This window comes from Leuresthes tenuis, unplaced genomic scaffold, assembly GCF_036924035.1.
Source record: "Leuresthes tenuis unplaced genomic scaffold, fLeuTen1.0.hap1 SCAF_5, whole genome shotgun sequence".
In the NCBI taxonomy this organism is placed as follows: Eukaryota; Metazoa; Chordata; class Actinopteri; order Atheriniformes; family Atherinopsidae; genus Leuresthes; species Leuresthes tenuis.
In genome coordinates this window covers 6,923,986-6,944,697 of record NW_027325359.1, presented here as the reverse complement: position 1 = coordinate 6,944,697, position 20,712 = coordinate 6,923,986, and the positions used below count along the sequence as shown (strand labels likewise).

Below are 20,712 nucleotides of genomic sequence, written 5' to 3'. Positions count from 1 at the left end.
ACCCTTTCTAATGCAAGACTAATCCCTTTCAATCACCTTCTCCAAACCATTAGAGGTGTGTGGTGGTAAATTCATCTGGAGTGACACCAGGATGTGGAGATACCTGCCAATAACGCCAAATGGATGAGAAGATTCTAGAAATGTAGTAATCAGTTCAAAGTCCTCTCCACTCTCTCCTTTCTGCCCTTTGTTGATTGTATGTGTTACGCACATCTGTGTAACACATACAATCAGTTCTTCTCGAAAGAATTCAGATCCAACAATAAAGCACATTCCCCTGGGGTTGTGTGGGAGTGTGTGGAAAAGCCAGCATGTTTATTTGTGTTTTAGAGTAATGGTTCCTAATTTTGATTTTTTTTTCAATTGGAAGCTCCCACACATTCATCTGCAACAAAGCTGACAGGTAATGAGCTTAAACAAGGAAGCGTATGATCACAGCCAAAGTATTCCAGATCTTTGAGGCTGGAAATGTAGAAAGCCAACATTTGTGATTCCATTGATAAGTAAGCATCATCAGTTAAAAAAAAAAGTTTACTTATTTTGCTTCATATACTGAATAACTACATTTGAAAAAAAAGAACCAGGTAAATATGTGCGTAAAAATGCATGCACAGCATAGCTGGACTGTTTAATCTGCAGTGGAAACTGGTGTGACTCCCTGTTTAACATTTTTCAAAACATGTTCCCTGACTTATACGGGTAGAGCCTCTTTTCACTGTATAATGTTGGATTCAAGATGTAGCATTTGCTTGTTGGTCTCATCACTTCTTTACAAGCTTAACTACACACATTCACACTAACAGAATACTTGCTGTCCCTGAATCTAATCATATCCTTCACACAGGCTGTCCAGATACTTCAAACATAAAGTGGGACCAGCCTAATAGGGTTTCATGGTCAGCTTTTGTCCATGTGTTTGGCAGATTAAAATGCAACTGATGTTTTTTTCATCCCCGGAATCCAAACATCACTAAAATTAAGGCCTGTAAATGAATAAATCTTATGAATTATCTTTACTGGCCACACGTATACATAATTTTAACCAGCGACCACTATACTCAATTCTTCCACCATCAAATTTGTTATTGGCCTGTTTAAAAACTTTAGAAATAAACTAGTCTTGGACCTGCATTACAAATTAATGCATAAGCAAAATCTTTTACAAGAACCAGACATTATTCAACAATAGTTCCTGGTGCAGGTTATGTTGGGTCAGAGGTGCCATTTGGGTTTCCCAATTATTGCTAAGAAAAGCCTCTGGATGATGTCACTCACATATGCCCATTTGTCTCGCTGTGTCTGTCTTTCTCTCAGACTAAACTTGAAAGAGAGGTGTAGTTTTTGTGCAAGTGGTTGAAAAACAAATCTGTAAAATTCTGATGTTCTTTTACCCCACAGCACCCACCCTACCCCTGTATCTCTCCTTTATTTTATTCAAGCCCTCCCAAAACCCTAATTCGTCTGTTGTCGATGTGTCGTGACTGTCTGCCAAGCGCAGTAATTACAGTACAGCAGTAGGAGCTAGGCAATAGGGAGAGAAGCAGCATATCAAACATGACTATGCAGGGTATTGGGTTTAAAAATTTGTTCTCTGAGCTGCAGGCTGCTGCATACCAAAGTACCAGACTATTAGTCTCTTTATGTCTCCTGATGTATTTAGATTTTTTTTTAGCATAGCATAGTAAAACTGAGCTTAATATGTTGCAGGTTTAGCCTTGCATTTCAGGTCTAAAATTAATTATCTCTGTGATACATAATCTGACACACTCATCGAACTGTGTTGTCTATCAAACTGCAATGACAATACCGGCAGTGGGCCCATAAAATTTGATAGTTTATGAAGTTGGGAATAATAGCTTTGGTCAAAAATAACTTTATTATCAAACGCACCAACAGTGACAAATGGGGGGACTGATAACAACCAATACAAACTTCACTCAAACAGTATGGATGAGATTGGCTACAATTAAATTGCTACACATTCAACTGTTGCTAGAATTGAAACTGAAGCAAGAAAAGACAATACAAATAAACATGAGCATTATGTATTATTTTAACAAGACACAAAAACATAAGAAACACAGCTTTTTATGATGCTTGAAAATGTGAATTTGAAAAAAGCTGATCGTTAGAAGTATTGTTTGGTTACTCACAGATCCACTGGTCTAATCCCAAAGCAACAATGACGAGACAATAAAAATGTCTGTAAATATCCTGTAAATCTTCGCAGGAGTAATGCCCAGAATGAAGATATCCAACAAGTTTGAAGCAACTTCTGGCAGACTCAGCTGATCAGCAGTAGAATATACAAGGCAGCTATAGTGATGTGGAGCAACATGGATGCTGTTCAGTTAAGAATATAGTGACAAAGTAAACAACAGTTTGAAGTAATAGTAACGCACTGTTAAAAAATCTACAATGTGGCATTCACTGAGCCACTATAAAATTTTTGTGGTTTGAGTTGTTTTGAATGGCTAAATATGCTCTTCTTTTGTCCCTGCTTTTAGTAGCTGTTAGCTTGGCTCTCTCGTTAGAATCACTCCCTGCTTCTACAAACAGAGACTGCTCTGACCGCTGCCGATGGCAAGCAAGGCACTAACTACTCCTAAGTACATCACACCATCCCACAAACACAAACTATAACATTAAGCTAGTCCATGGAAGAAGAAAAACAGTTAAAAAAACATTTCACAAGACATGTAACAATTATGACTTCATCAATCTAAAATTGAGGCTGCATTCAGACAGAGAACTAGTTTTCAACATGTTTATGTTTGCTGAAGGTCAGTGTTATTCTCGATACTCATGAGGGTTTCATTGCATTACAGAGACAGAGTAGTAGATGGAGCAGAAGCTTGAACTGCAGCTGAAATCCTTTTAAACACGTCTCTCCTTCATTAAACTGAGATTATGTGAAAAAACAACAGTGCTGCAGCTAATTGTAGGTAAAAGCATTTACTGAAGGAGGAAAGTTTGAATAGAACTATTATTTAACTATTTAATTACAAAATCTTGTCTCACAGCAAGAGGGCCTTTCTGTAGATTGCATGTTTGCCCTGTGTATGTGTGGATTCTCTCTGGGTACGTACCCCGCATGCCCGATAGCAGCTGGGATAGGCTCCAGCCCCCCCCGCGATTCTGAATTGGATTAAGCAGAAATAGGAAATGGATGGATGGATTACAAGATCTGGCAGATTCCTCTGAACAGCTGATCATGAGCCAAATGAACCCATTGCTAATGTACGTGTTCTTGGTGTGATTTAAAAAGTAAAGACAAGCACAGTATTGAGGTTATACAGATACCTGGTCCAACCAAGTTAAATTGTCATTCCAAATTATTGTGAAAAAGCACCAGGTTACTCTTTCAGTCATGATCAAGATACGCTCAGTTGCCATCCTATCCTAAGGCATTTTCTGCCTGTAAGGGGCTTTATAGAAACACATCTTAGATGAGACCTGCACTGAAACACTCTAACTTTGATGAATACATTTATATAAATGCTTTTATGTTTTTTCTCTGCCAAAAAAAACCAAACGAATGGGGAAAAGAGGTGCTCTGCGGAACATAGAAAAAGTTACAAATAAAATAAAAATGAATTCCAGGCGGTAACTTAAGACGCAATTGTACCGATATCAAAGAAAACATGACAATACAAAAGTAGTGATATGGCTATGTTACATAGTCCCCTGCTACATTCTCTGGTGCATACTGTTGTTTTGTAGTCAGGAGCTCTGAAAGTTATTAAGATTTAAGAGCATTTAGAATATCAATAAATTAAAAGACACTATTTTCAAGTTACATGAACCTGAACATCCAGCTGTTTTTTTTTATTGCCATACCTGTACCTGATTTTTATTTATTTTTTTTAATCAAAATTGTGTTGGATTATGCTGAATTGAAAAAAAGAGTCCTAGACAGTATTTTACCACACAGTAGCCAAACAGTACCATCCATCCATTTTCTATACCCGCTTATCCAATATAAGGATGCAGGGGGGGCTTGATCTCAACCCAGCTGTCACCGGGTTAGAGGCAGGGTACACCTCGGACAGGTCACCAGTCCATCACAGGGCCACACAGAAACAAACAAGACACACAACCATGCACGCTCACACTCACTCCTAGGGACAATTTAGAGTCTTCGATTAGCCTAAGATGCATGTTTTTGGTTAGCGGGAGGAAGGCGCATACATGGGCAGAACATGCAAACTCCACAAAGAAAGGCGAAATTGAACCTGGAACCCTGTTGCTATGAGGTGACGGTGCTGATCACCACACCACCGTGCAGCCCCTAGCCAAACAGTCCTTAAAATTAATCACCTATTGATTGCAGTAATATTTCAAAAGCCAAACTGGTGAAAATATTTGAGCTTGGGCCTAAAAACACTCTGAAGATTAACGTTACAATGATCTCTGTCATTACAATTAAACACGACCTATTTTCACTGTAGTCACACTACCGAATTATCATTTTAGCACAGTGGATTGATTTGGTATGCTGTTCACGAATAAGGTTCTCACGACACACATATGGGATCATAGGATTGCGCCTATTTTTTAAATTTTTGTCTCAGTGACATCTTTTGACTCATGGATATCATGCCCTACACTTTCAGCCTCCCCAAATGCCCCCTACACACCTAAACACATCTTAGGTTACTCTCTATTAGCCCATTCTCTGGTAAATAAAGGCATAGTTATAACCTTGAAGGGGTTAAGAGCTTGTGTTTCACAGATGGATTTGACCCTGTTATTACCTTAAGAGATCTATCTAGATAGACATAATAAAAAAGACCATCTATAATATGGGGTCACCCTACTTGAACTCTGATGAGAAAGATATACAGAAACATTTATTATTAAAAACAGAAAAACAGTTCAAAATCTTTTCCGAATGGATTGATAGCTATAAAATTTGGGGTCTTGAAATGCTTGGAAAGTAGTTGCACACTGAGCCACTAAATTAAAGTGAGGTCAATGGATTCAGGTAGGTCTGACCTAAAACTTTTGCCACTGATACATTAGTGCTTAGTCATAAAAGCACTATACGGAAACACTCAGTTAACCAAACAATGTATGTCACAAAATTAAAGTACTTGGGTAATTCAAAACAAGCTAAATTTGGTTTATAATGTAGCTGATAAACAGCATCTTTCACACACATACTCAAACTGCATTAGATTCTACTCTCAAAATGCACACCAACATGTAAACGTCATTACAACCACACACACCGCTCCCATAGGTCAATGGGAGAAACTAATTAGAAGGAATAATTCTGGGGAGAATCTCCTCTAATCTCTGCCTCAGTGGTGTCAATACCTTTTCCCAATGGAAATGACCTGTTGCACGATTAAACTTGAGAAGACACTTGCTGCATGTGTGTATGAATATTTTTGTGTGGCTATGTGTGTACGGCAATTAGATTAAAATCAACTTAACATCACGGTCAATCCTTTTCGGTCTTTTACCATTACTAACAAAGACCTGAATCTAACTAAGAATCTCTTCAGAAAAAGCTTTGAGTGCTCTGCTGAAGGCAGCAGAAGTGGAAAATATTGAGTCTTAGCCGCTGCTGAAACTACACACATTGCAACAAAATGCTATTTTTAATGTCATGATATGGGCTTTGTGGGGATCCACCCATAATCCTTTACAGAATAAAGTGGGTGAATGGATGGATGGATGTTTAAATCTTAAACAGAGATTAAAATGAAGTTGAGTTGACCAATTCTCTAAAAAGATCGGTGTTAAAGAAGAATCTGAGGGGATCACAGCCCCTTGGATTGTTTAACAGCCCACTTCTGGCAAGAGCAGAAGAGAATTGTGGATCCAGACTAGTAATAGCGCAAGGTCCCAAAAAGCAGCACAGTCTCTGTAGGGCTCACTCAAGGTTTTAAAATGCAAAACTTTGATTCTGTGTTATAAGACTTATCTCCTAAAACTAAACAGAACATAAACATGTGGTTCTCACAATGTTCTTAGGTAAAATCAGCTGAAGATGAAGTTAATCGCTGTTTTCCTGCTTTATTGTGCGTAAGGTGTTTCATATAAGAATGTATTATTCCATTCCAAAAAACTTTGTTGGTGTATGCCAAACAGAGCAAAGAAAGATTGCACAGATATTATTCATGATATCTCTAGACAGAGTTAACACATATTACATTGCATACTTGTACAATACCACTTAACCTTCTGTAGGTTCAACAAAGGGCTTCACAAATTTTTCATTCAGCCATTCACAAACACTCACATAGTGCTTCTTATTCTAGCTTAAATTTATGCTCTCCTTATAAGAAACATTTCTTTCTATAACAGATATAATCTCAAATCAAAGAGCGGATCTGAGGCAATTTGATGTACTGTGTCTTGCTTGAGTAGACTTCAACACATGAAATGGCTAGAGGTTCAGTCAATGGCTTTTCATATGGACAACCACTCTGAACCTGTACACCTCATTTACACATAATTTGTTGAGGTGTAATGTGTCTGATGGGTTTGGTGCATTTGATGGCTGAAAAAATCTGGGTACTACGGAGTAATGCTTACAGACCCTCTGGGACAACATAGACCCTCAGTGACACTCATACACAGACTAAATGTTGAAGCGTTTGTTAATCTTGTAAACATCCTTCCACTGATCCCTCATTAATTCAGCTGAACGGATGATGGCGAAGGCGAGAGATAAAAAGAAAGAGAGCGACGCATGCATTGGAAATTGAGTCAATTAACTGCCTGTGTCAAGGCAGCCCTTTTCCATCTTTTAAAAATATGCAAATCAACCTTGTCTCCTCTATGCTGGTGAAACAATATACGAGGCGCTGCCTTTCTATCTGCATTTTATGATTGTTATTTGAAATATTTTGTGTGACCATGGGTCTATTTCACAGATATACCTGAATGTGGATTCTCCATGGTTCAAAAGGCAAGCCTAAGCTAGCCCTCCAGTTGGACTTTTGCCGACTAAAAAACTTATCAGCCACAACAACTGCATACACAGTGGGGTGCAGCTGTTGACAGACTGGCACTTTTATTATTGTGTTGCTTTATATACTTCAAACAAGCATTTGCTGCACCCTATCAGTACAGTATCTTGGGAAAATCAAAAAATAATTAAATTTTAAAGAGGTTTTACTGTGAAAGAAATGAACAAATATCAATATCAATGTGCAATTATGTTGTGTATTTCAAAAACGGTTTTGTATTCATTGTACAATACCATCAGGGATACATCTGGTTTGGCCAAAATTCTGTTTGCAGTTTAAAAGCGTAATATGTACAATATGTAAAATCCTACAGACAACAACGTGTGATGCTTGACTTAAGATAATCAGCAAGGCAAGTTGGCAGAGAAACCTCTCAAATCAAAGCAGACTCTGGGACAGATGGTGAATATATATACTAGCACAGGAAAAGAAAATGTCTCTTTAAAACCAAACCTCAGCAAATTACTTTGAAACAGCTGGCCAGACAAAAAAAGGAATCATGACTCCGGGGAAGCAGTCAGACTCCAAAGCAGAGGTGTTGGTGAAATGGTAAACCAGAACAGACAGAAACCAGCCACTAAAATGAGGATTTAATCTGCGTGTTCTGGAATTAACGTAAGTTTTAAAAGGCAGATAGACAAAATGTGAAAGAAACAAATGTGAAGATTTAAACTCAAAATCCATAGTCCATCCATCCATTCTCTATACCTGCTTTATCCTGCTCAGAGTCACAGGAAGTTGAAGCCTTTTTCCAAAAGCCATATGGGAAGCGGCTGAGTATACCCTGAATAGGCCGTTAAAAATCCATCAATGTTTCTTTTAGTGTACACCTAAAAGAAACAACAAATCACAATAGTCCATTAAAATACTGAAAAACTAGTTCCCTTCTGTCTAAATCACTTTCAACTTTGGGCTTACAAAAGTATTTTTAACTGGACAACAATGGCTGTACAACAGTTTGAACTGCTTCACTCACTCTGACAAGAAAAAACAGTGACAAAGTCTGATTACAGCTTGTAGCCTGCAACCTGCTGTGGCCTCCAGAGAGGTTCCCAGAGCAGCCGGTCCAAACCCAGAACACAAACAAACTGATGTCAACAGCCCACTGAAAAGGACAAATTTATCTGAGTTAGCTCTCTTTTTCCCTTAAGAAAAAAACAACACATTTTTCACCACACCATTACTGAAAAAGTCTGTCGTTAAAATGTTCAATTCTAAGTCAACGTGGTGAAAATGTTTTTATTAATCTTTTAGCAAAGAGGGACTCCCAAAGAGGGATTTTTATCAAAATGTAAAAATCTTTAAATGCAACTATGGACAAATGTACAAATAGAAGCTAAGTTTTTTCCTTTGGAAATGTGGTGGTGTAACCATCCTAGTTGTGAATTAGTTGTGGGGATTTTATAATATGTCTTACAACAAAAAAAATTGTAAATAAGAACAGTTTTATTTGGAAGTTGGCTCTTTTAAAATGTATGGTAAAAGTACAGGGAGTTGAAGAGAAGTAAACAAATGGTAACGTGACCATATCAACCACATCTGTGCCTACACTACACATATCGGGATTGTCTTCGTGTTGTGGTCAAAGAGCTATTAAAATTAAAGGTAATACACTCTATTGCTTTTCAGTCATTCAGATGGTGGGACTGTGCAAGGACTGTTTGCTCTGCAACCGACGACAGAATATTTGCCATGCTTTGCTCAAGGCTGAGACATTTTAGAGTCAGCAGGAAATGCTCTTGTGTCAAAGCGAATGGAAAGTCAATGGAACAGAAGTCTAAACTGCAATGGGCAGTTAAGAGGCTATGTTTTCTCTGGGACAGAGTAACTCCTTTTAGCGTGCCTAGAGTTTGGCCTTTGTAGATATGTTAACTTTTTACATACGCACACACACACACACAAAGAAAAATTGTCAAACATACGAAAATCACAGCACACGAATGGCATTATAAGATACTATAATCTGTATAAGTCTTTCAGAGCTATGTCCGAACACGAAGACAATTGATGAAGAGGCACAGATGTCATTAAACTGCCCATACTAGGGAAAAAAAAAACAACTCAAATGTCAAAATGATTACCTTTCAACAGCTGCATGCATGCCTCTTATCAGTGTCATAATCAATGCCAAAAACAGAAACAAACACCTCTAACCACAGAGAGTGATATGATTAAAATCAAATCAAGCCTTGAACAAGGGAAAACCTTCAGTCCCTCAGGTCCATCACCACTTTGAGGTCTACAAGGGAGACAAGTTAGGATTGAGAGGAAATGACCCAATGAGAGAGATAGTACTGCTGTGAGAGACAGTTGATCTGCAATGCTGCCAGAGTCTGCATGTCAAATGCCACTGCACTCCATAGGAATACGATAACGAGGGCTGCACACAGAGGGAATGCCAAATGAGATATCAAACACTGTGGAGAACTCAGAAAAACTCGTCACTAAGCCATTTAATAAGACTTAGAAAGCATGCCAGCCTACAGCATCTGACTTGCAACACAGGACATAACTACTGTATATCATGAAACAGTCTTGAAACAGTGTTTTTTCAAAAACAGGTCTGTCATTTTTTTAATTAGCTGAAGTGTGTTTGGCATCCAGTGACAGTGCACTGTCCAGTGAGCCATTAAACTTTAAAACTGGGATGATAGATACTCTGCCTGATTCTGTTACGGTGTTAGATGGTACCACCAAGTTTCCCCTCTTTGTCTGTGTCTCTAAACACAAGAAACACATATAGTTGCACTATCCAATAATATTTAACACAGACATTAACTCATTGTATGTGGGTAATAGGTGATGTAAAGATTGAATGAAACAAATTGAAACCCAGTTTTAACGTTTCAGCACTTTAGTCACAGAGAAAAAAGCTGTGCTGCTGGAATGATTCCTGGAGATAACGCTGGCATTTTTTATATCTGTTATAATGCAAAACCATAGCAACGGGGAAGTTGTTTGCATGAGTTAGTAGGTAATTGAGCCTTCCAAAGCCCAAGTAATAGCTGGAACAAGACCCCAAATTCAGATGAGTTAAAGATGAGACAGCAAGGGTGTAGACTAGAGCATCTTGACATACTTTTGCTATTTGCCTTTTGGTCGAAGTTGTTACCTCTACTCAGCTTTAAAACTGTATGGGCAGACAGAGACTCCAGACAGAGAGTTAACAGTGAAGGATAACAGTGCTTGTTAACAAATTATGGTGTAATTCTGGACATGTTACTGAGATGGAGCACTTTTGCTTCCCATATGTTGAGCTGTTGGCTGTGAGCTACTGTCCATGTTGTCTACTGAGGAGTTCACCTGTGTTACCTGCCAACGCTGAGTGTGACATCATCAGCTAAGTTGTTGCCAAGCTACAAAAGCAACACCCCTATATACAATACCCCTCCATATATCAAACAAGAATAAACAAAAACACGTGATTCCCTGGTCTTTTATTGAATATGTGTAGTTATTAGATGGTCATCTGCCATAACAATTTTCAGTGGTATATGAATATCCATGACAAAGATATGTTAAGAATTGCATCAGATTGCATCAAATCTAAGTGAATTTCTAATAGCTTCATTGATTAACTGATAATGCAGAATGCAGATATAGAGACAGATAGCGCCGTTATTGCCTGTGTTTACACAATGCCTAACTCTACAGACACTCTGTGAAGACAGCACTACCATCTTGCTATTGCTGTCCTGTTGACTTGCCTCTTTTACAACACCTTCTGAATAGATAGTGTCAGATCCAGAGGAAATACAGTTACATACGCTTCCAGCCAAATTACAACAAAAATTATACACTGTATCCGAAGGAATCCCATGCTTTGAGTGATATATTTCCTTGATATATTGATATATTTCCTTGACTGATCAATTTGATGCGACAGAATATGAAAACATATATTACACCTCATTAGCAATTGCCAACAGCTTGCCTATATCAACCACAGCAAACAAGGTTCAAGTTCCCCTTTTTAATTCATTGCCAAATAAATACCACTACGAGTTGAGTCTGTTCTGGGGAATCCATGTTAACATTTTTCTATGATTATTGGGTATATTTATGAGAATATTTTTTCACCTTTGGAGCTTACACCTCCTATTTTAGGGGATAAACGTTGCAAAGATTGTTTTATTTGCTAGATGTTTCCAATGCATCTTGTCTGATATGACCGTGACCTAAAAATAAGCGAAACTTATGCTCCTTTAAAGGTGTAATTTTATGCGACTGTTTACATCTCTCCTCACCTTTCAGTTCTAAATGTCCCAAAGTAAGCAGACGCATCATTAGAGCTCCAGTAGTATTGTAAAGATTTTTAAGATTGTTTGCTGGAAACATCTACTACTTAATTACAGCAATACCATAAGCATTAACGCTTAAGCTTTCATTTCATACTGTCAATTCATGTCATATATCATGAACTTAATGAAGTTAGCTGGTTGTAGCTGAATCTTTTTTTTCCAAAGCATTACAAAAAGCACAACAGCAGGCTTTTGTTTGCCTGAAGTATCAACAGTGAAATATTAAGTTACATTAGCTGTTTAACCGGTAACTGAAATGTTCTTGATAACCTACCAGTGTCAAGTTGAATGGTTCTGTAAGAGGGCAAAAATGTACAAGCTTCTTCAAATTATAATAAAACTTTCAAATGATAAACTTTAAATACTGATAGGCTGTATCCTATCACCCAGTGACTATCTGGCACCAAAATGAAAGGATTCCTGGTCATTTGTGATAGCAAACGACAATCTGTAAGGCACTGAATACTGTTTTTTTTTTTTTTAAAAAGGTTTTTGTGTGCTAGTGGCCTTTATCTGAAAATACTTGGACAGAGGTGGGTAAAGCGTGGTCTATCCCTAAAACTGAATACCTATAATTTTTAAAACTCTGCGTACAGTTAAACATCAAACCATTTATTTCCCTCTGCTTCAAACATCTGCCAGATCAAAGAGATCAGTTTAGAAGACTACAAATGTTCAAACCTCTACAGAATTATTCAGAATTCACAATTTTCTTTCATATTGAAGGGAGAGTGTGTGTTTGTGCATGAATGAGAGGCTGTGTGTGTTTAAGAGAGCACCACCTTTAAACAAGAGAACACATGCTGGGCAGATGATGTATTTTTGCATTTTAAGTTCATGCCAAAGTCAACAAGTCCCAAGTGTCCTCTGTACAAAGTTACATTACTTTTAAAAAGACACCGTAGAAAGAAGGATGAGGACGCTCCAGAAAGAGCACCAACTGTTATGTTCATGTGCTTTCACTGTTAAAATCACTCACCAAGACATTTTTAATTAGTCCAACTAACAAAGAAATCTAACCATCACAATCTGTTGTAATATTTATACAGTGGGCACCCAAATTGAGACCCTATGTTATCAATATCTTCAACATCATGCTGTACAAACAATGCAGTTTCTTCCAACAAATGCAGAGGAAAAGGCTTAACTCATTCTCTTAATTCCTGGCCACCAGAGCATAAACTAAGAGAACACCTGACCTTCACTAAAACATTATTGGAGGGTCAAAGACAAAGTATGGGCTTGATTCTGTATTTGATTATAATTTTCCCTGGGTCTGAAGGCAGCCAGTAATGAAGTGGACTCTGGGAGAATCTGACACCATTCAAATACTATAATGACAAGATGCACGATACCCTCTCAAATGGCTCAGAGCTGCTGAGATGATTGGAATGCACTCAGTGTCATACATAAACGAGTCATGTCTTTAGTGTTTAACTGAACTCTAGTAGGGAGTTGTTGGCTGTCTGAGTGGTAAGCTGCTAACCAATGGGACGGTGTGTGGAGACAGATGGCAGTAAGGGCCAACTGGTAGCCTTGGCTGCAGAGCCTGAACAATAGATCTGGGATGTGGCAAACTGGTCCTCTGCTGCTTACACACATGGGACCGCTAACAGAGATACAAACATTCCTCTGTGCTGCCTTGGCAAGAGCAACCCACTGGGCAGTTCCACAGTCCACCTCTACCACCCCTGTGTTCCCCTTTGCCTCTTCTCTCTCTGTCTTTAAAGATCTCTGTTGGACTGTTGCCCAGCCAACAGTGAAAAAAGACGAAAGGAAAGGAAAGGGGGATACAAGATTCACTATGAAGATAATGTTATATAACCACAGCAAACAGGTCTCAAGAGGAGAGATGATGGTGAAAACTCAACCTCAGTTTTATGGTCTGTGTAAGAAGCTGTTAGCTCCCTGCTACAATTAAGATGAGTCACAACAGGAGAAGATCTGATCCTATTAAAGGTCTGTATTTTTTAAATCATTCTGTCATTTTCTTTGGCGTTTATTATGGTTTAAAAAGAACCAAATGACAAATCCTACCAAGTAATTGTGACTACTAACTAGAGGGAAAAGTCATATGGAGATGCCCCAGTTCCCAGATGTAGCTGATCTTGCTTTTTTACATCAGAAAATATATATTATAAACAAAAATATCTGAACATTTTTCAATCATCTCAATCGTCAATCTGACTATCAAAAAAAAAATCCTCTTTATGTCAGAGGGAATTTCATTTTGCCCATTAGAGATTTCATTATTGTAAAAAGAAAAAGCTGTTACATGTCAAAATGTTAACTTAGTGGAGTAACGATTCAGCAGTCTGGACCCAGACTTAAACTGATTACTCTGATAATCCCGGTAATAACTGATATTCATTGTATGGAGGATATGGATTACACCATGCAGGGTGCACAGTTCATCCAAGTGTGGGACTCTGAGAGCATGTCACAGCAGCGCTTTCTTGCCTTCCTTGTTTTCATTAATTCATAGTTTTCTTTTGGTTTCACTCTGTAAAAGCAATTTTGAGCTGGAGGTGATATAAAGTACGTTTTTTCTTTTTTAATCTGAATCTCATTTAGCTTTTTGGTTTGGTGATGGTAATGTAATTTTGTGGGTTCAATCAATTTAAAAACTACACTTTTTTTCCTTTTGAATAAACTTAGGTTATTTGTTGTTGTTTTTTTTTTTTTAAATGAAGCGATACATTAAGTTGTACCTTTTTCTGAATCGTAGGCTGTGCCTCCGGCTTGTTCACTGCCAAATTCTGAAAGTTTTACGAATCTAATTGTCATGAAAAGTGGGCTGCTCCAGCGGCAATCTACATTTATAGCATATTTACAGATGATTATTGAGGATTACTCTATTCATCAGCTCTTTTGGAAATTGTCTAAATGAAGTTTGCTCCCTGTTATTGATCTATGAGCTCATTTATACAGAGAGACACTGTTAGTGATGAGTGTCCATCTTAAAGATATTGATCGGCGGTTGCCATCTCAATAGCATCAAGCATATGTAAAATAACTAGACACATCGATCACAGCAAACAAGGGAAACACGATATCACATGATGTCCTCACTCTGTGAAGTTTATATTCCACACAGCCACAAAGGAAACAGACACAGAATGAATTAATGTAGAGTGTAGAGAAGGACATGCATGCAAATGAGTAGGATAAGGGTACAGAGATAGAGGGAAATATATGACTTGCACCTGGCACAAGGAGATTGATTAATTGTTTGTGAAGATGAAAAAAAAATAGATAATGAAAAGGAAACAAAAGAATAAAAAGACAGATAGAACTGTTACAAGGCTATAACATCCCAGATGTGCAAGGACATGTGGTTGCAGAGGCAGATAAGAGGTTGATAAATATGAAAAATGTGTTAGGAAATAACTGAAGAATAGGGTGTCAGAGAATGAGAGACAAGCAGTGAAGGCAGGAAGAGTTTGGGGAGGGAAGGATAACAAACCAAATCACAGAGTTCATCTTCCAGCTTTAAACCAACCCAAAAGTTTTAGTCTGTTAATCCATCATCAACTGTTCTCACATCCATGCTGCCAGGCTGGAATGTCCTGGGTGAATAAACAGGCTGATAACTGAAAGTCGGACTCAGACAAAGTGCGTTCTCTCACAACTGTTGTTGTGGGACCATTAGGTCTGAGTTAACCATTAACTGACCTGCTGTTTGGGAATTATTACAAAGTTTAGAGAGCCTTTTTTGACCAGTCTGTGCTGTCACTTAATTTTACATTTCTAAGTTTCCAAGGCAGATTAATTAATGTAAAATAGATTCTATTTCTTGTCCACCTTGTGTCACGCACAGCGCAGCATTTGAGAGAGACAGTTTTGACAAGTGAGAACAGCTGGTGGTGTAAATAAATTGGACCATACTTTGTTTCGCTGTGTGTCTTTGTGCCTGTCCGTGTATGTTGAGTGAGAGAGAGAACGACAGACAGCGGGTACTGCTATGTGGCTCAGTGTTTAGCCATGCAGAACATAGAAACAGTAATCAAAGAGAAAGGCAAAAACAAACCACCACAACTACACCTGCTATCACACATTTGAATGGACTTCAGTCTGTGGCCAACATCAAGGATTTGCTATGCAAATAACTGTAGCGACCTGGGAATATGGTTAGGCATTAATGAAGGACACCCATTTATAGAGATTGTGGGTTTAGCAAATACCACAGTTACCGAGCCTCAAGAGATTTTTAACAATTCAGAGCTGGGATACAGATACAACTGTGACACAGTATTTAGTTGTAGAGTCTAGTTTTAGTTTTGTTTATTTCAAAATAAGAAAAACAGTGAAGTGTGCATCCAATAAAATGGTGTTCTGATTTGATTACAAGCTGCAGAATCCACTGATCTAACTTATGACTTTGTGAAGAGACATAGTTTGCTTCTCTGACCCTGTCCCACTGAAATTAGATTTAATGGCAGTTTGTGTGAGACAAATTGCAACTACATAATGAAAACAAAAAGCCTTTGTTCATTGTCAAAATGTCATGTTGCTCAAGTCTCAGGTGTTGATTTTCAAACGTCTTTATTCTTTCATATGAACAGTCCAAATATTTGTTCCACAAAGAAGAATGGAAATTAAGAAGATGCAGATGGCTACAAACCCTTTCTGAGACGCGTTTGAATTGAATGTTGATTAGAATCAAGAGTGCCCGCTCTGGAACATAGCTTCAACAATGTTTACTTTTGCACAGTTTGTCTCAGCAAACAACCTCCTCCCACCCCCACGACCCGCCACCATCAGTGCACTGAACTGAATTTACTCTGACACGGCTGCAACTGAAGCCAATAAACAGAACTGATATGCATGCTGAAACATCTGCAACAACACATTGAAATTCAGTTACATGTGCACGTATGCAGATATGGACGCGCGCATAATCTTTCCCCCTCTACACACAATTAATAATTGCTGATTAGCCTTATCAGCATCATCAGACTTCAACGCATGACTACAGGGTAGATTATCCAGACAACCGTGTGCATGATGATGATAATGGAAATGGAGGGTCCTCATCATCAGCCATGAAACACACTGTGATTACAGCCATTATTAGTTATGATGACTTAGGCTGATTAATCATTTCAAAAATAAAGTTGATCAGTCTAGGTGAATTATGATCGTAATCAAATGGATTTCTTTTTCTCCGGTCTGTTTCTCTTGTAGCAATTTCCAAGTGTTAAGTATGTGTTGCAATAAGACTATTTCTCTTTTTACTTTTGAATGTATTCAAAATTATTTTAGTTCAAAGTCAGATCATCATTGTCACTTTCTAACTTATAATACATCATTATTTTTTTATGTGTGCCTCAGTGATGAAATACTGTGTGAATGCACATGTGTAAGTGTGTCTTGGTCATTGCTGACAGATCATTAAACAAGCAGAGCCAAATGAGGTGCTTCCTCATTAGCCTCATTATGCCGAACCCTTGTTTTGTTAATTGACATAAAAACAAACACTTGCTCATGAAGGGGAAGCTGCCAGTAATCTACTTTCCCCACCCACTGTTTTCTGTCTTACTCTGTGTGTGTGCGCGCACGTTTTGTGAATAACCCCCAGCAGACGATTCAAGCTTTAAATAGTTACCTAAATCATCCCAAATTTGTACAATTTTCTTGCACCTCATTCATGCCTAAATCTTCACTAAAGGCAACAAACAGAAATTATAGACGTTTTGTGAATTTTGGAATTTAAGCTCCACTGAACATTTGTCAGATGGGTTTGAAATGACACTTTATAAAAGATATTTTCCAGAACCAGATTTTAGGTCAACACACACCCAGGGCCACTCTGAATGCAATCTCTGTATGCTACGTCATTCTAAGCAGAAGTGGAAAAGGATAGACAAATTAAACGATGTGAACATTTATGGCATTGCAAAAAAAAGTAATAAAAAGAACTGAAACTGGTATATATGCTATAGATCAGTATATCAAAGACGGTATTTTTCTTGTTAAACTCTCTTGGGAGAATCTGGTTCTACTGAAAATACAGTAAGAGATAGCAGCATGCCTGTTGGTAACCATGGAGACCCCACAACATTTCAGAGGGTGATGCAGTACAAAGCTTTTGTCAGACAATTTCACAGACGGTGCAAAGGGCCCTCTGCTTTGTGAGTCATTGTCACACACACAAAAGAACAATAGATACCAACAATCAGCTTGATATGAAATTGATACACATTGATACACACACGCCCAATAAACAAGCTCCCAAAACCATTCATGCACATGCATGCAAACATAGAAAGATTGATGAAGAATACACTTACAAATTCAGACCTACTATTCTTTTATAAAGAATGCATATTGTTTGTGATAGCCTGGCTCTTTCAGGTAAAGTTTTGGCTGTGACCACTGTGCATTAGCTTGTCAAAAAAACCCTGGTAACAGCTTCGTACCCTTAGTTGGCAATAGAAATAGTGAAATAAGAATCTGAGTCTTAGTCACGGTACAAATTGTGGAGCCTTGTTTGTGAAAATGCTGTGTTTTTTGCTCTGGACCAATGTAGCAATCTGCCTCGAGACCATGTTGTCTTGTGTTTGTACGTTTGGTCTAATGTGTCGATATTTAGCATTATTGTCCATGACTAAGATTTCTTCAGCAAGACAAACCTACTCAGACACATGAGCACAGGTCAGGCTGGATACCCTCACTGGGATTTCTCAGAGCAGTGTTTGATACGTTGCGATGGTGACAAATACCCAGTAAAAGAGCCCAGGAAAGAAATGAGTTTTAGTGGAGAATATGTAATCTCTTGCACACATGGTGCCAGATTGCACTGCACAAAGAAAGGAGAGCTTATATACACAGAGACGCACATACACACACACAGTTCACAAACAGGTATGAAGTGAAATGGCGACCTCTCCAAAATATGCAGAGATTGAACATGAATTGATTTATTACACATCCATCATTGCCGAGGTAAAAAGATGACCTTGTGTAACTGGATAGAAAAATATGTGATGGCATAGTCACGTTGCCCAAGCTGGAGTTTGAATGACATTTCCTGAGCCTCGACAGCACATACAAACAAAGCAACCCTACAGCAATGTCACCCAACACTTGGACAAACAAAGACAGACACTCTAACACAGGGACACACATAAACACAGTAACACAAATGTTGTGGTAATAAGAAGAGTAAGTGTCTGCCCAACGAGGGTTTTTATCTGATTTCAAACAAAAATTGAGAGAATAAGACACAGAGACAGAGAGATCAATTGCTCCCCACACAGCTTGCTGTGTCAGTCTCTCCTCTGTAACCCGGGTTTATCTGTGTTTTCATCGATGTTAAGGTCTTTGAAATATATAAATATATTGTATGGTGGCATGCTCGTATGTGGAGGTTCAGCTGCTCCTGTTTGTCAAACGCAATCATTTAATATTATTGGAAAGCAGCTCACATTAGCTAACTGCTTACTTGACCACATAATATATTAATCTCATAACCTGATTACAGCAAAGACAAATACATTTGGTTTTAATCATGTGTGAAGTTAATGAGACAAATTTATAACTTCAAGAATATAACACATCATCATCAAAGATTGCTCTGTAGCTTACAAAAATACTTTGCCATCCTAAATGTACATCAAGACATCTTCTTTCTCCCTTCCAACTGAGCTATCCTTACTGAACTGATGTAATATTGTTGCTACCTAGACTGCTCCACAGGGAGTCAACCCAGGCATTTATATGTAGACCAAACCATTGGCAGTTGCAAACCTCCATGGCACCAATAAAAGGTTTCTCTATTCTTTTCTTGAGTAAAGTTCCAAGTAAACAGGATAAGGGTAATGCTTTAATCACCCAGTTTGGAGAGTGAGAGAATTAACCAGAACTATATGAAACACAGCATTTCTAATTTCTAATTTACTACAATAGAAAAAAAAATCTTCAAATTTAGCTGGTAAAAATTTACAACTAAAATGACAAAAACAATAGCTTTTGTTATAGCTTGGATGGCTACAAGATGGCTGATTGGATATGGACAGGGTTTTTCATCCATCTACGTTTTTACATTACAACATTATCAACCAAACGGATTCGCTATCCACAGCAAGACAATTGGAAATGGGAAGTTGAAACACTTTTGGACTGTTTTTTTTCATGGCTATCAGCATAAGATTTCATCATCATTAATATAGTTCATTTAACTGAAATAATAAATCATCCAATAATGCTCTACCAGTACTTTGTTTATTGCTTTATATAATCTTTTATTATCTTTATTATTTTTTACAAGCCAAAAGTTGGAAACCCATATTTCTAATTTGTTACAGAATGCACCGTCAGCACCATACTGAACCTGTTACTGCTCAAAACATCAGTGAAATATTGCCCCTATAAGCAGCAGTTCTTAAGGTTAGAAGCCAACAACAAAGAGAAATGGAGCAATAGGGAGGTTCAGAGTTTATAGAGCTGATATGCGATGACGGAACTACAACTCCAGTTCTCTATGGTGTAATTAAGTTGCCAGCAGCTGTAACGTTCTGTGGTGTTTTGACAACTTGGGTCAGTTCACTACAAGACTCATGAAGAGTTTTTGCCTAAAGGAGGGATCAGTAGTCCATGCTTGAATGGCAGATTGAAATGTAAGCATTTGATCTTAAAACTGCCAGTCAAGTATTTTTCTATACATTTTTTGTTTAGTCTGAGCTTTCAGGTTATCTACCATATGCTCTCTCATACCATAATAACGGGCTCTAATGTTTATTAAGTACTACAGTTCTAAAAAAGAGGCAGAGCCTGTGGAGGAAGTGGAGCTGAGTGAGTCCCTCGACATCCTAACATTATCTTCTTGAACAGAGGCGTAAAGCAATGGTAAAAAAAAAAAAAAAAGCTACTGAACTACTGTATTATTTTGACCAAAGCATGCCACAGACTTGTCCTACAGGACATCTTTCAGTAGACCAGTTAAGTTTCTGCAAGATGGTAATAAGGTAAAGGGTATTACAGAGAGGGTGACTGAATTCTTCATTCAAGAACAAGAACAGCTCAAGCTTTTTGAAGAACTTGTACTCTCCACCCTCATGGCGCTCCATATCCAACAAAGCACTACGTGCAGTACAAAGAAGTTCCTCAGCACATCTAAAGTTTTGATTTTATTAACTTCAATGATGAAGTTATCAATTATGTGTAGTGCCACAAGAAAATGCTAAATTGGATTGAGACTTGGTATTGACAAATGCTTGATCCTGAATGACTTGTTGATTATTGATTGGGAAAATTGATATTAAGGATAATAATAGGGAAATCTCTAAATCAAATGGTAACTTAACATAATTTTTTCAGTTACTTTGGATAAGTATTTTCATCTATCATCACACACACATAACATGCACCAATAAATTCTGGTCCTTATTGCTATTATGCTAAATAAAAATCAGCATGTTCAA

General features: G+C 37.9%; 1 protein-coding gene across 2 annotated transcripts in view; it reads right to left on the bottom strand.

Moving 5' to 3' along the window:
• shank3a (SH3 and multiple ankyrin repeat domains 3a) overlaps nt 1-7,924 on the bottom strand; it is a 161,361-nt gene extending 153,437 nt beyond the window's left edge. For both annotated transcript variants that reach the window (XM_072385676.1, XM_072385677.1), the window contains exon 1: nt 7,695-7,924. The gene's annotated coding sequence lies outside the window, so the exon portion shown is untranslated. The remainder of the gene's footprint in view (nt 1-7,694) is intronic.
• Nucleotides 7,925-20,712: the final 12,788 nt, after the last annotated feature.